This window comes from Cupressus sempervirens, chromosome 10 (assembly GCF_028749045.1).
Source record: "Cupressus sempervirens isolate cs-2001-9-10 chromosome 10, ASM2874904v1, whole genome shotgun sequence".
Classification (NCBI taxonomy): Eukaryota; Viridiplantae; Streptophyta; class Pinopsida; order Cupressales; family Cupressaceae; genus Cupressus; species Cupressus sempervirens.
Window position 1 is genome coordinate 857,337,167 of NC_143127.1, and position 11,694 is coordinate 857,348,860.

Below are 11,694 nucleotides of genomic sequence, written 5' to 3' on the forward strand. Positions count from 1 at the left end.
ATAACTTAAATCTATCACAGTTAGTGTTAAACTGTATTGAACCAGAGGAATAGTCATATATCGTGTGAATGTATACTTTGTTTTGGGTAGACATTTCGAGTTCTGTTTGTCATAGAGACTGCAGATATCTTATGTGTTTGAATAAAGTTGAACTTAATTTTTTTGAGTTTGGATTTAAGATAAATGATTGTTTAGTACTATTAATCCAGTTATATATGTTTGAAAACATTTTTATTAAACTAAACAGTTGTTATATGAATGCTATGGGGAAATTAATATAAGGTGCAGTATGTGATATTCTATTAATGAAGTTAGATTGGTAGGGGATATATTAATGCCATTTTATACTATGCTAAATGGATATGAAATATCAGTCGTGTAAAAATCGTTTGAATATGAAATGAAATTATTTTTATAATGATGTTTTAATTTCTTTTCATTATTAAATTAAAGATTTTTCTTAATGAAAAGTTGGACTAAGGATGTATTTTAGATTATAGATAGAAATGAAAGTTGTTTCAAGTAATGGGACAGATTTTATATGTATGTTTAATGATATCTCATTCTAAGCAAGAATATCATAGGAAATTTGATTGGTTACTTTGGTCGTTTCGAAGTTAGACGTAGGTGATTATGATAGCAGGAAGTTAATTGTATGGTTTTAAGATTAGGTAAGTACCATTAAACTAAGATAATAGTTTAATTGTATTTGCATGATCTTAATGTTGTAGGTTATGTTTCTATTGTTATGATTATCTATATTTTCCTTGAAACTTAGCAGAATAAGATGAATTACAAATGGATTAAAGGATGTATTATCATGTTGTAAACTGATGTTAGATCTGTTGCATGTACATTCTCTTGTAATTTTGTTTGATGTGTATTTTAAGGATAGCTGTGATGAACATATATCGAGGTGGCTGAATTTGTTTTACTTTATTAAGTTAATTAATTCATTGATAACTTTAAAATAAATTGGGTGGGTGAATTACATAAAAAAAGATAATTGGCCTTACCTATGATTTAACCCATATGGTTAAGTACAGAGAAAAGGCATATCTCTATTCTTTCATTGACAAGTATAATAGAGATTTCCATTATGTGTTGACTTTGGGCATACCATACATGGATGCAGAATCTTAGAGCCATAACGATGACACCTTAGTATATATATATGATTCATTTACGGGTTATTCTTAGTGCGAGTTTAATTTTTCATTGTTAAGTAAATGTTACTTCTTGCATATTAATCATGGAACTGCACAATGTTAAGTGAATCAGACATCTGCATTATGATTATGTATATGTTTAAGTTTAATGTGTATGCAGGTGGATTACGCGTTTCTATTCAGTATGTACTGAGCCCCCTTCTTTGTGTTGTGTTGTACTTCTGTGTGTATTTACAGGTGCTTTGAGTTGATTAACATTTACCTTAAGGATGAATACTAAAGTTACTTCTTATAGCAGAAATTGTATCTTGTAGAGTCCATATGATGGACATTAGTGTTAAAGAAAAGATGTTGTACTTCATTATAGTACTAAACTCTATGTGTATTCACATTATAGTAGAAATGTACTTGGATGATATCATCTTTCATTTTGAGGATTTCAAATTGAGTGTGGCTCAATCTTTGTACTATGGTAGTAATAAGTTGATTTAATAAATAAAAAATATTGCATTTATGGAATTGTATTTTGTTTTTAGATTCTTTCGGTTATGTCTTGTGTGGCATTACATTTGGTATCAGAGCCAGTTTAGAATAACTAGGACTCTTGGGTTATAGGGTTTAACCCGTCATCGATGCGTTATTAATAGATTTTGGTTTTTAGGTTGCTATCATGCCTCCCATCACTAGAGGAACTCGTGGATACGGCATTCCTGAGGATAACTTTGCTGGCAGAGGTAGAGGCAGAGGCAGGGGCAGGGGCCGTGGTAGAGGTCCTAGGTACCATAATGATGTTGGGAATGATTAGTTTGATCAGAATGTTGGGTTTGGAAACAACCAGGATAACCGAGTTGTCCAAGCTATGGTACTTCAGAGGATAATGGAACATCTTGATACTATTGAGGCTAATAACCAAATTCCTGGTGGGGGAGCAAATGATAGGAGACCTCTTGTGCAGGGCATTAACCTTCTTGTAGAGGAAGATCTAATGGCAAGAGCTTAGCTCAAAGACCTTTCCAAGATGAAAGGACCATTGTTCTATGGTACAAAATAGGGTACAACGATAGAAGCTTGGCTGCTGAATATTAAGCGATGTTTTGTCTTACACCGCTACCTGAGTAACGTGAAGGTCAAATGGACAGTTATACATTTGAGAGGATTTGGTTCCTAGTGGTGGGAACAGGTGTTGGAAAAGCTTGGCATTTATATCTCTTTGGTCACATGGGAGCTCTTTGTTGAGCATTTCAAGGAGAGATTCATGTCAGAGTATTGGCATCAGGCCCGTGCTGAGGAGTTCTTTCAGAGTATGCAGTCTGGCTCTGCAGTGGAAGCTTATGAACGTAGGTTCTACGAGCTTAAGAATTTTTTTGCGTGGGCTGAAAATGATAAGGTCATGATACAACACTTCATCAGAGGTCTTATGCCCAAGATCTGGGAGGAAGTGAGAACTTTCAAACTGTTGACTATGCAGGAATCTTTGGAGCAAGCAAAGCTCATTGAAATGAAGTCTGGATATCATGGGGCTTCATACAAAATCAGCATGAATCCACCTACTCTAGATGTTAGTAAGAATCAAAAGCCTCCATAGAGTAGTGTGAAATTAGGATTTTTAGGTGGGAAATTCAAGAAGAGGAAGTTTGATAAGAATTCCAAGGTTTTAGAACAGCCTAAACCATCTCAACCACCTCAGAGTGTGCAGAGTAGAAACTTAAGGAATGTTTGACCAGTGCACCAGTTCTAGTAGTCCCTGATTCAACTAAGGAGTTTGTGGTTTGCACTGATGCATCATTAGATGGCATAGGGGTAGTTTTGATGCAAGAGGGACATGTCATAGCTTATGAGTCCAGAAAACTAAAGAGTCGTGAGGTGAATTACCCTACTCATGATCTTGAACTTGTTGCGATTATGCATGCTTTGACCAAGTGGTGGCATTTTCTTCTGGGTCAACGTTTTGAGTTACATTCTGATCATCGAAGTCTTTAGTATCCTTTCACGCAACCAGACCTCAATGCTAGACAACAAAGATGGATGGAATTCCTATGTGAATATGACTTCGAGATTAAATATGAGCAAGGGAAGGAGAATGTGGTTACTGATGCTCTTAGCAGAAGGTGACATGAACTATCTTCTTTGATTTTAACTGTGGATCTTAAGGATAGGATCTTACAAAATCTCTCTGCAGATCGTTGGTTTCAGGATGTTAAGGCGGTTATTGATAGTGGTAGTGTATTGGAAGAACATTTTGAGGGGTATTTGGTGAATCCTGAAGGCTTACTATTGTATAGAGGGAGTGTGTACGTTCCAGAGATGGGTGAATTGAGAAATTTGGTTATGATTGAGGCCCACAAAGCACCATATTTGGCTCATCCAGGTGTCAAGAAAATGCATGCTGACCTTAAGCAACATTACTATTGGCCTGGAATGAAGAGAGACATAGCAGATTTTGTGGCTCGATGCTTGGAATGTTAGCAAGTTAAGGTTGAACATCAGCTTCCTGCAGGTTTATTGCAGCCACATAGCATTCCAAAATGGAAATGGGACACCATTTCGATAGATTTTATTACTGGATTACCTATGATAGCTTGAAGGCATGATGCTATTATGGTGGTAGTGGATTGTTTTTTGAAGGCTACTCATTTTATTCCGATTAGGTCATCCTATAATGCAACAACGGTTGCCAAAGTTTATATGGAACAGATAGTTAAGTTACACGAAATTCCTAAAAAGATTATTTCTGACAAGGATCCAGTGTTTACTTCATCTCTTTGGAAATCCTTGCAGCGAGAGTTAGGTACTCAGCTGAATTTTAGTTCAGCCTATCACCCTGAGACGGACGGACAAACTGAACATGTCAACCAGATTCTGGAAGACATGCTTAGGATGTACACAATGGATAGACAGAATAAATGGGAGGAATATCTGCACTTGGTTGAGTTCACGTATAATAATGGATATCACAGTTCCATAGCTATGGCACCATTTCAAGCATTGTATGGTATGCTGCAGTGGCAGAGAAGAGAAACGCTACAGGAGGCAACATTGTTGAAAATGTAATAGGAAATTTAATGTTATGTTTTAAATGCTTTTAGTTTTTGAAGTTTGTAATAACGTCCTACATGTGGTGGCATACCTAGAGTAGCAGTTCGATAAGCTCTCCAGATATAGCCACCTAGGACCAGGTGTGTGGATCTTAAATTAGAATTGTTTTTTTTTAGTTCGTAGGTGGAGTGTTTAATGATTTTTAGAATCCAATAATAGGTAGTAGGCAGTTTTTGGAATATTCCTGACTTAGAAAATGACTGTCTAATATTGGTAGAAAAAATGTTTCAGATTCTTATCCTTTTTTTGGATAGAAGACGTTCTTCTTTTCTAAATAAGAAGAAAACATTTCACATCCTTTAGTTAGAAAAAGAGAGTTAGTTTTAAAAAAAGAGCCAGTCGGCTATGTAAGACATGAATCGAATTTGGAGAGATATGGAATGTTTTTTATTTTGTCTTGGTGCAAGTTTTCGATGGTCTGAGTTTTGAACGGATTTTTCTTATCTTTTCACTGGAAACAAGTTGATAGTTTGCAGAAGATAAAAAAAAAAATTTAGTTTTGGGTCGAATTTGGTATGTTTACAGAAAATTAGTTTCAGTGCATGGGTAATATCTCCCAAATGCACTGTTGGATTTTCATGAGCTTTGGATATGTTATTATAGGCCTAATTACGCCCATCGTCACTAGAGCGATTGAAGAGTTTTGATTTGGTTCAAGAGTTATTCATGTCTGACTGCAGGCTTATCTAGAGACAACAAGAAGCAATGTTTTGTAGAAAAATGCACTCTGATGCGTGATCAATAACTTGGGTTTGAACCGTTGGATCTCTCTAAAATTTTTATATGTTGTTTGAAACCTAGTTACACCAAATCTCAATGGTTGGATTGAGTAAATCTTTTCTGGTTCGAAATTTATTCATGTCTGAGTGCAGGTCTTTCTGGAGGCAGCAAGAAGAAATTTTTGGGGGGATTTATTTTCAAAGTTTTGAATCTAGTGGATGGTTATAGGAGTCTTATGAGTTGAGTCTAAGGTATCTCTGGTTGTGTTTTCATAATAATAATAATGATAAGAACAGTTGGTTCAAATCACAATGGGTGGTTATAATATATTGTGTGTGATCCTGAAGGTTGTAGATGCCCCTTGAAGCAACTCAGTTGAGTGATTGATTCCTCCTGAGTTTTCCAAGGTGTGGCTCTGCATCATGGTAGACCTTGTAGGACACCTCTTAGCTGGGACAGTTTGGAGGACAGGACTCTTCTAGGACCTGATATGTTGCTAGAGTTGGAGCAGCAGGTTAAGAGGATCAGAGAACACCTTATTACTGCTCAAGATAGACAAAAGAAGATAGACAAACTTGCCTTGCCACCGAGTCTTTCTCGTATTCATAATGTATTTCATGTTTCAATTTTGCGTAAGTATATCCCTGATATTGCTCACATGCTTGACTGGAAAAATTTGCAAATTTTGGATGGTCAAATCATGCTGGAACCAGTGCAGATCATGCAAAGTAGAGCTATGAGTTTAAGAGGAAGAGAAATAAGTTAGGTAAAAGTCCTATGGGACCCCAATGATGAAACATTTGCTACCTGGGAGGACATGGAGAAGATGAGAACAACTCATTCGCATTTTTTTGTTGACTTCCAGGAGAAAGTCGAACCCTAGTGGGGAAGGATGTCATGCCTAACCCTACTTCTTCCTGTTTTTCTTTATTTACTATAGATGTTGAATTGGACACAAGTTCTGTGGCTGGGAGATTTTATATTCTGAACACTGCTTTGTTTATGATCAGATAGGTTAGTTTTGGTTTTATGAGAGACCTTTATTTTGGATACTGCTTTTGTATTGCAATTGGACTGTTCTTGGGTTTGCAGCTATTCAGTTTTAGTTTTAGTGTTGATTTTGAAATAGATCACTTGATCTCTGAACTAAGTTAGGTTTTGATTAGTATTGATGTTTTAATGAAATTCTTGTTACAAGATTGTAATTGTAGGATTTCTAGTTATGGCTATGCTTGTGAAAATCAGAATTGGTATCTTTCATGTTGATTTGGTATAACTTATGTATTGGTACATTTGATTTTCATATTCTTCTACAGATATATTAGATTGTGAGTATAATGTTAAAAGGATGTTTGTAAAACTCTTTTGTGTTTTTATGTAACTATGTATATGCTTACGTAGATGTTAATCTTTATCTTATTGATGGAAAGTAAACATATCTGGTACATGTATGACAAATGCGTTCTAGTATTATTAGGAATTTCTCAGGTATATTGCTATCTTTATTATTTTCGAGAAATTCATTTCATGCCTTTAAGTTCTTGACTTGTGAATATATTTATATAAAGGGATAATTTGATAAGTCACACATAAAATTCGTATAAATATAGGTATGAGATATTCGCACATATATTTACATAAATTCTAGTGTGGAGTAATGGTTTTGGGAGCTTGTAATGTTTAAATACTATGGCAATAAACATTGGAGGTGATTATGTTATGCATTTATTATATATATATATATATATAAATCATTTACCCTAAAACCCTAGAGGGTTTTGCATGCCTTGAATAGGTAAAATATGTTTATTGTTTTTAGGCTATAAGGAAAGCCGTATGCACAACTCTTTGGGAGTTGCAGATTTATTAATTGCTCTTTTATTGAGGCTTTATTATCCTTGAAGGAATGTCGACCACTGCTGTTTGAAAAATGGATTTCGATGCTAACAACCTAAATTTGGGCCTTTTTCCTCTGTTTCAAGTTACACTTGTGTGTTGTTGCTGGGTTTTTGGCAAAATGAGGGGTTTCAGTTGGAGGGATATTCTTGAATATGTAATCGAGCAAAAAGGAAACTCAGTGGGAGTTTTATTGCGGTTGGAAATTTGGATTCTGTTGTTATTTGCATTGTGGAGATTTTGTTCAGTTTGGGGCTTTGGAGTCGAGCTGTATTTTGGAGCTTGAGTTGAACGTTTTTCTCCATCAACTGAGTTTTGAGGTAGGGGGCCTCTCTCTTAAACCCTATCTTATTCCTGTTATGTTTGGATTTTTAGTTTTTGTATGTTAAAATCTATTGTATGAGGTTTTATATCAACACCCAGGTGTGGGTGTAAGCAGAGTTCGACAGTGAAGTTGTCGAGTTGTGTTTATTTGCATACTTGGATGTCGGTATTTGAAAATGTTATTTGCAGTAGAATGTTGGTTTATGCTGTGGAAATGTGTAATGTTAAGGTTGCAGCTTTCATAGAGCCGAGTTCAAGGTGTTTAAGTTTTCAGTAGATGTAATAGATGATATATGGTTGACTTCAACATCAAACTATAAAGTATATGCTGAACTCGGAAATTTGTTTTTAAGTTATGTTTCTATTTAGAGTTGGGTGTGAGGGTGTTGATATTTTCAGATTCTATGTTGCGCCTGGGAGGTGTATTGTATTGTATTGTATTGTGTTAATGTGCTTGGGTTGTGGGTGTCAGTTTATGTTAAGTTTGAATCCAGTGAGTTTGTTACTTTGTGGTTTTAATGGCATTTGAATAGTTGAACCCTAAAACGTAGTTTAATGGTCGAACCACAACATAAGTTTGTGACAGTCATTTGATCAAATAGTTGTCATAATATATGGCATGAAACTCGAATTTAGCTATTTTCGGTGGTTGCTATCATAGTGTTAATGTGAATTCATTTGACTGACATTATTCAATGCCGTGGAATTATTTTGGAGTTTGAATTATGTGTCATCTGTATTGAGTGATCATTTGAAGTTTTGGAATTTAGTAATTTTCTATTTTGATGTCAGTCGAGACATTTTGACAAATAGTTAGGTGGAAACTTGTAGTAAGTAGTAAACATTTTTGCAACAGCAAAGTTACTTATTATTGGTAGGAAATAGGTTATTAGGACTTCAAGATTCATTACCTGATGTTTAATTATTAAACATGATTAGTTTCAAATTGTATGATGACTGTGAATAAAGTAGTTAATGATTTTTTTTTTTCGCGAGATGGATAATCTAGTAAATGGTTTGTGTACAGTCTTAATACATAGCTAAGTTTTGTTTTGATAACTTAAATCTATCACAGTTAGTGTTAAACTGTATTGAACCAGAGAAATAGCCGTATATCATTTGAACATATACTTTGTTTTGAGTAGACAATTAGATTCCTGTTTGTCATAGAGATTGTAGATATCTTATGTGTTTGAATAAAGTTGAACTTAATTTTTTTGAGTTTGGATTTAAGATAAATGATTGTTTAGCACTATTAATCCAGTTATATATGTTTGAAAACATTTCTATTAAATTAAACAGTTGTTATATGAATGCTGTGGGGAAATTAATATAAGGTGTAGTATGTTATATTCTATTAATGAAGTTAGATTGGAAGGGGATATATTAATGCCATTTTATACTGTGCTGAATGGATATGAAATATTAGTCATCTAAAAATCATTTGAATATGAAATGAAATTATTTTTATAATGATGTTTTTCTTTCTTTTCAATATTAAATTAAATATTTTTCTTAATGAAAAGTTGGACTGAGGATGTATTTTAGATTATAGATAGAAATGAAAGTTGTTTCAAGTAATGGGATAGATTTTATATGTATGTTTAATGATATCTCATTTTAAGCAAGAATATCATAGGAATTTTGATTGGTTACTTTGGTCATTTCGAAGTTAGATGTAGGTGATTATGACAGCAGGAAGTTAATTGTATGGTTTTAAGATTAGGTAAGTACCGTGAAACTGAGATAGCAGTTTAATTGTATTTGCATGATCTTAATGTTGTAGGTTACATTTCTGTTGTTATGATTATCTATATTTTCCTTGAAACTTGGCAGAATAAGATGAATTACAAATGGATTAAAGGATGTATTATCATGTTGTAAACTAATGTTAGATCTGTTGCATGTACATTCTCTTGTAATTTTGTTTGATGTGTATTTTAAGAATAGCTGTGATGAACGTATATCGAGGTGGCTGAATTTGTTTTACTTTGTTCAGTTAATTAATTCAGTGATAACTTTAAAATAAACTGGGTGGGTGAATTACATAAAAAAAGATAATTGGCCTTACCTATGATTTAACCTATATGGTTAATTACAGAGAAAAGGCATATCTCTATTCTGTCATTGACAAGCATAATAGAGATTTCCATTATGTGTTGACTTTGGGCATACCATACATGGATGCAGAATCTTAGAGCCATAACGATGACACCTCATTATATATATATATATATATGATTCATTTATGAGTTATTCTTAGTGCGAGTTTAATTTTGCATTGTTAAGTAAATGTTACTTCTTGCATATTAATCATGGAACTGCACAATGTCTCTAGGGGTCGTAGAACCCCTAGGGACATATTCAAATGGGTAATATGGGTCAAAGGGGGTCATAGGGTGACCTATGACTCTCTTTGACCCATTAAACGACAACATATGTCGCTAGGGGTCCTCGGACCCCTAGGAACATATTCGAATGGGTCATATGGGTCAAAGAGGGTCATAGGTCACCCTATGACCCCCTTTGACCCATTAAATGATGACATATGTCTCTAGGGGTCCTAGAACCCCTAGGGACATATTTGAATTGTTCATATGGGTCAAAGGGGGTCATAGGGTGACCTATGACCCCCTTTGACCCATTAAATGATGACATATGTCCCTAGGGGTCCTGGGACCCCTAGGGACATATTTGAATGATTCATATGGGTTAAAGGGGGTCATAGGGTGAACTATGACTCCCTTTGACCCATTAAATGGTGACATATGTCCCTAGGGGTTTTAGGACCCCTAGGGACATATTCGAATGGGTAATGTGGGTCAAATGGGGTCATAGGGTAACCTATGACTCTCTTTGACCCATTAAATGACAACATATGTCTCTAGGGGTCCTAGAACAACTAGGGACATATTCAATGGGTAATATGGGTCAAAGGGGGTCATAGGGTGACCTATGACACTCTTTGACCTATTAAACGATGACATATGTTGCTAGGGGTCCTCAGACCCTTAGGAACATATTTGAATGGGTCATATGGGTCAACGGGGGTCATAAGGTGACCTATGACCTCCTTTGGCCCATTAAACGATGACATATGTCTCTAGGGGTCTTAGAACCTCTAGGGACATATTTGAATTGTTCATATGGGTCAAAGGGGGTCATAGGGTGACTTATGACCCCCTTTGACCTATTAAACAATGACATATGTCTCTAGGGGTCCTATAACCCCTAGGAACATATTCAAATCGTTCATATGGTTCAAAGAGGGTCATAGGGTGACCTATGACACCCTTTGACCCATTAAATGATGACATATGTCCCTAGGGGTCCTAGGACCCTTAGGGATATATTTAAATTGTTCATATGGGTCAAAGAGAGTCATAGGGTGACCTATGACCCCCTTTGACCCATTAAACGATGATATATGTCGCTAGAGGTCCTCGAACCCCTAAGAACATATTCGAATGGGTCATATGGGTCAAAGGGGTTCATAGGTCCCTTTGACCCATTAAATGATGACATATGTCTCTAGGGGTCCTATAACCCCTAGGGACATATTCGAATTGTTCATATGGGTCAAAGGGGATCATAGGGTGACCTATGACCCCGTTTGATCGATTAAACGATGACATATGTCCCTAGGGGTCTTAAGACCCCTAGGGATACATTTGAATCATTCATATGGGTCAAAGGGGGTCATAGGGTGACCTATGACCCCCTTTGACCCATTAAACGATGACATATTTCACTAGAGGTCCTCGAACCCCTAGGAACATATTCGAATGGGTCATATGGGTCAAAGGGGGTCATAGGGTGACCTATGACACCCTTTGACAAATTAAATGATGACATATGTCTCTAGGGGTCCTAGAACCTCTAGGGACATATTCGAATTGTTTATATGGGTCAAAGGGGGTCATAGGGTGACTTATGACCCCCTTTGACCCATTAAACGATAACATATGTCTCTAGGGGTCCTATAACCCCTAGGGACCTATTTGAATTGTTCATATGGGTCAAAGGGGGTCATAGGGTGACCTATGACACTTTTTGACCCATTAAACGATGACATATGTCTGTAGGGGTCCTAGGACCCCTAGGGATATATTCAAATCATTCATATGGGTCAAAGGGGGTCATATGGTGCCTTATGACACCCTTTGACCCATTAAACGATGACATATGTCCCTAGGGGTCCTAGGACCCATAGGGCCATATTTGAATCGTTCATATGGGTCAAAGCCCTATGACCCCCTTTGACCCATTAAATGACGACATATGTTCTTAGGGGATTTATGACCCCTAGGGACATATTCGAATGGGTAATATGGGTCAAAGGGGGTCATAGGATGACCTACGACTCTCTTTGACCCATTAGATGACAACATATGTGTCTAGGGGTCCTAAAACTCCTAGGGACATATTCGAATGGGTAATATGGGTCAAAGGGGGTCATAGGGTGACCTATGACCCTGTTTTTTCCATT